This window comes from Capsicum annuum, chromosome 5 (genome assembly GCF_002878395.1).
Source record: "Capsicum annuum cultivar UCD-10X-F1 chromosome 5, UCD10Xv1.1, whole genome shotgun sequence".
Classification (NCBI taxonomy): Eukaryota; Viridiplantae; Streptophyta; class Magnoliopsida; order Solanales; family Solanaceae; genus Capsicum; species Capsicum annuum.
The window spans coordinates 114,907,021-114,912,415 of NC_061115.1; the positions used below are offsets into that span (position 1 = coordinate 114,907,021).

At 32.9% G+C, this 5,395-nt stretch overlaps 1 long non-coding RNA gene across 1 annotated transcript; it reads left to right on the forward strand.

The window, feature by feature from the left end:
- Positions 1-391: 391 nt before the first annotated feature.
- On the forward strand, positions 392-4,477 carry LOC107872441. The gene is made up of 3 exons (XR_007055845.1): positions 392-1,121; positions 1,822-1,880; positions 2,179-4,477. It is a non-coding gene; the product is annotated as an uncharacterized LOC107872441 (long non-coding RNA).
- Positions 4,478-5,395: the final 918 nt, after the last annotated feature.

Sequence of the window (5,395 nt, forward strand, 5' to 3'; positions counted from 1 at the left end):
CAACCTTGAATATTGTGGATATCAATTTATTTGCAGAGTTACAGGAAGAGAAGTATTCTAGTTCCATAATTTGTGAAACCAAATTAGAATTTCTTAAATTAACTTATCCCGTTAAAAAATCAAATTTGAATATCATCATATCCTATCAGAATTCTATAAGAACTTCAAAACTAAAAACATTTAGCGAAAATAATTTTGTGATGGCCTGATAAGGACCTTTTGGAAAAGTCCTCATGTTACATCTGGACTTGAAACGTTTATTAGCCATTAAGCCCCCACAACCACAAGACAAAGACACTACATATATAATAATATCAAGAACATTTGAAATCTTAAGGTCAAAGCGTGTGTTCTCCTAATACCGACCTATATTGAATGGAGTATTCTATTGCTTCTCGAAAAAATAACATATCAAAGTCTTGGGAAAGCTTCAGACATTGATTTAGAATTTAAAGTAAATAATTTTTATATATTATCTTAAAGTGATATTTTTATTTCTAATATATAGAAGCGGCTTGAAAGCACCTCATGGTTGTCCTGTCAGCTTAGTGGTAAAGGGTATTTTAATCTTTGTACTAAATACTGTATTCTTAATTATTAGATGACATTTGTACAAGTTTACATGTGTCTTAACATTTGCCGATTATGCTGCTTGAAATAAGAACGCACATGAAGCGATGCTTGTCATTATTACCAACGAGTTTTGAACGTATCTCCACTTTGCCCATCTTCTCTTTTTCTGGTTGCAATTGTATTGTTCTCAATTTTTTCTTTTAGTTGTTTGATTCTTAGCTTGATTGTTACCTTGATATTTTTGTTCTATGAATTTTGTATTTTTGTTGTTATAGAATCTGTTATCTACTTTTTTCCCTTTTTATTTTTGGAGTATGGTAGTTTAATAGCTTTTCTTTAGCTAATTGGATGTTAATTGTTGCTTCGCCTTTATTTTTTTTAACCAAGATCTTCGTACTACTTACTAATTTACCTTAGCCATTTTTTTCGTTTTTGTTCGATTTGCAGGTTATTAACTTTTGGCAAAGGGGACAAATAGTCGACTTCACTAGAAACTCAATTTGCATATACGAAGCAATTCAAGCAGATTAAATAAATCACAGTGAACGGTAATTTCTGATTAATTTTTATTGCTGAACTTTCTGAATGTTTTCTTGATTCTTATTTCTTAGATAAAAACATGAGTTTTGTTGAACATATCACTTGGTCGATGACTTTTGTAGCCATTCGGAAAGTTCCGTAAGATTAACACCATGTTATTTTGATGTGATTCACTATATTTCGGTGGCAATTGATAATCTATTCACATCAATGATTTAGTTTCAAAATAAGAATCGTTCAAACACAACTGCAACCATTCAAGATTCTGGACATTGTTTTGCGCAAAATGTATGTCTATACCACTAGAAATCATTAGTAAATATCGGCTAAGTGGTGTCTTCTTCCTTGTCTTACAACAAATACATTGAAAAGGAAGAGCATATGTGTCTTCAACCTTCCGATTAGCCAATTATGTGGGAGCTTTGCAGTTGAATCTTCTCTATGGAGCACCAATTCTTCATATTGTTGTGTATAAGGAAGGCTAGAAATTCATGCTCCTACAAATTGTACATTATGTGTATAATGATCAGATAGTTATATGGTTGACGAAATCAACATAGTATTCTTTTACCAACTGCATCTCTTTATTTGTGTTATAGGAATATCTTGATAAACCTATGATGAATTTACTTTTTTCCATTGATCAGTATTGCTTGTTACTGTAATTACTTCAATTCTTGCTTTTTGAAAACTTTTCCTATATTTCAGCATCCTAGAAAAGTAGATTGATATAAGGAAACTAAGGAAACAAGCTTTCTACTACACAGGTAAAGTCTGCATATATCCTACCTTTTTCATATCCCTCATATGAGATAACACTTGGTACGTTGCCATTGTTTAAACAAAGTCTCAACATATAGGAACATCAGATTAAATGTTAAGTACTAGGCGACCTCAATTTTTTTAGCTTATACAACTTTGAATATTTATATATCGGATCTAACTGGGCTAAAAATAACTTCAGTTTTAACACTGTTTCTCCCCCCAAAATTGGTCTTTAATATCAATTATATGGCTTTTGAAAGTTGTTTCGCTACTTGATACTATTATTTTGTTATTTTGCAGTACAAGTTGATCAAAAATAGAGCAATATGTCTGACCTCTCACCCAGAGATATTTTTTATGCAAGTCCTTATCATATCCATGAAAGGGGTATACCTCTTCTTTTATCTATGTGTTAATATCAGTTGTTACTAGTTGGTTTTTCAACTCCAGCATGACTTCTAAGTATTGTTTTGTCGAAGGAATTTGATCAAGGCTTGTATTGATAGTGGGCAAGATCCTTCAACTTTTAAGGTGCGCATATATAGTTGTAGTGCGAAATCTAATCCTATAGTAAATTTCGAGGCTGATTCCATGGGAGTTGCTATTGGGAATAGAACTTCTCCGCGAAGATCAACAATAGAGGAGGTTCAAAATAAGCTTAGGTAATGTTAGCATACTGCATGATACGAAATTTTAAGAAAGTAAAGGAGCTTTTGAATTTTAAAATCTTAAACTAAAGATATATGAATGTACGAAAATGCTCTTTAATTTTATAATCATAAATATGCTATGTGGAATGTTAAAATTAAAGATGTTGAGAGATTTGTAGGATCTGTTGTTGAGTATGTTGGTGTGACATGTGAATTATATTGAACTTTGGATATATATATATATATATATATATATATATATATAGAAAGTCCGCCACCTCAGTTTTACAGCCCCATTCACGGTCATGAATCATTTACGACCTTGGAATACACCATGTATGTCGAAACTGGCGTTTGAAAGCATGAACGAACAACTATATTTGTTGATCTTGAACTAACTGTTATTGATAAAGTTAGAAATGCCGCCTATCTTCAGCTTTTCTATCCTGAACAACTCATTTTTGAAAAGAAAGATGCTACTAATAATTTTCCCAAAGGACATTATAATGTTAGCAAAGAAATTATTTATCTTTGCCTTGATCTCATTAGAAAACTTGCTGATAACTGCACTGCTTTGCAAGGGTTCTTGGTCTTTAATGCTATTGGCGGTGGTCCTGGTTCTGGATTGCATTCATTGTTGCTCGAATGCTTATCTATTGATTATGGTAAAAAGTTCAACATTGTGTTTAATATCTACTCCTCCCCAGGTGAATGCCATACATAATCATGCATCTCTTATTTGTAATAGCAAGATTATTTGTGTTTGTTAAATTTCAGCTATCCACTGTTGTTGCAGAACCTTCTAACAGTGTTCTTTCAACTCATTTCCTTTTAGAACACACTGATATGGTTGTGATGTTTACAATGAAGTCATTATGCTTTCATCATATGACCCTGTCATCTCAGCTGGAAATACATACCATGAGCAATTATTGGTACCTGAGATAACTAATGCAGTTTTTTAGCACTCAAGTAGGCTAAATGTGACCCAACGCATTGAAAATATATGGCGTATTAACGTAAAGGATGATTCAATTTGTTGACTAGTAAAGATTTTACACCAATAACAAGCGTGAGCTACTTGTATCTGAACAAAGTACAGAAAACTTTCTAATGTGGATGCAACTGTGTGATTTTATTTTTTTGATTTTGGTATTTGAAAAAATGCCCAACTGGCTTCAAAAGGCATTCATCCATTGATATGCTGGAGAAGGCATGGAAGAGGTAGAATTTTCTGAAGCCACTGAAGATTTACCTACACTTGAAAAAGACTACGAGCAAGTTGGTAATGAAGGAGTTGATGACGAAGAAAATAGTGAAGAATATTAATGTAGACCAACAACTTTGAAGACAGTATTGCTCTAATACCTTGCATATGTTTTTGTTGTTATTTGCTATCAGTTGTTGTCCACAGGGTAATTTGACATTTCTTTTCATTCAAGTCTGAATATTTTCAACCATCAGTGATTACCTACATGGTAACTTACCATTTATATTACAGTGATTGTTCATATTATCATTTAATCTCTATATTGTGATAATTGATCAAGAAAAATATAAAATCTTGACTCAACAGCTCTGGATTATCAACTGTGAAGCCACAACTAACGGTTATAAATTATAGCTATGTTACTATCTTCTACATCTAGTATAATTATAATTGGATATATAATTTTATATTTGTAAACAGTAATACATTTTTTTAATATGTATAAAACATTTTAATACAAATTATTATATTTGTATATATATAATTTACCCTGTAAATCGTCTTAGTAGTTTCGAATCAGAGATTTTCATACAAACCAACAATAAGGTCAATTTTCACTTTATTCTTTTTCTTTTTCATGATTTCTTACAGTATAAAAGTCCTTTTTAGAATTATGGGTCTGATTTGTGAGAATACTGATACATGCTGTAAGAAGTGATTTTATTGAATAACAACTAAAAATTTGAAATAAAATATGCTAATAAGTGATTTTTATTGAATAACAACTAAAATTTTGAAATAAAATATCTATGCTAATAGTCGTGTAGCAATTGCGACAAATAATCAGCTAATTCATCAATCTCTTGAAACTATTTTAAATATTTTTATTTTAATTCTATTATCTATGATCGTAAGATATTAATAAAGAGGTTTAACTTAATGTAAAAAAAATAGAGGTCTGTCTCTTTATTTTGGCAAAATGACTTTCTTGACCCTTGTAATATGTTGGTTTTGTAAGTTGGACACTTCTACTTACATGTTTGTCATCTGGACCCTTGAACACATTAAAAAGCAACATTTTGCACCCTTTGATCGTTGACCTTACCAATATGGCATTGAAATGGTGACTAGGACAAAGAGAGTGTAGCCACTCGCCTGGGGTGCGAGTGGGGTCAATTTTTGGTCAATTTTACATTAAAATAATTAAAAAAATTAAAAATAATATTAAAATTAAAAAACAGATCCTTTGTTTTCCTCCATCTTTTTTAATTTAAAAATATTTTTAAAAATTAAAAAAAATAAAATTTCTTTAAAATAATTTAAATTTTATAAAAATAATTTAATTTTTTTAAAAAATAAATATATATTTTTTCCCTCCCCACCCCTCAGCCCGTCCCCCTACGCCCTACCAGCCCCATCCCACCCCACCCCCAGCCCCGTCCCTACCTCTCACACCTCACCAGTCCCGTCTAGTCCCTCCCCACCCCAGCCCCCACACCCTCCCAGCCCCGTCCCCACCCTTAGCCCCTTTCAGTCCCCCCACGCCCCACCCCAACACCAGTTCAACCCTTCCTCACCCTCACCCCAGCCCATCCCCACCCCTCATCCCATCCCCCCCCCCCTCCCCGCCCCCCCCCCCCCCCCCCCCCCCCCCCCC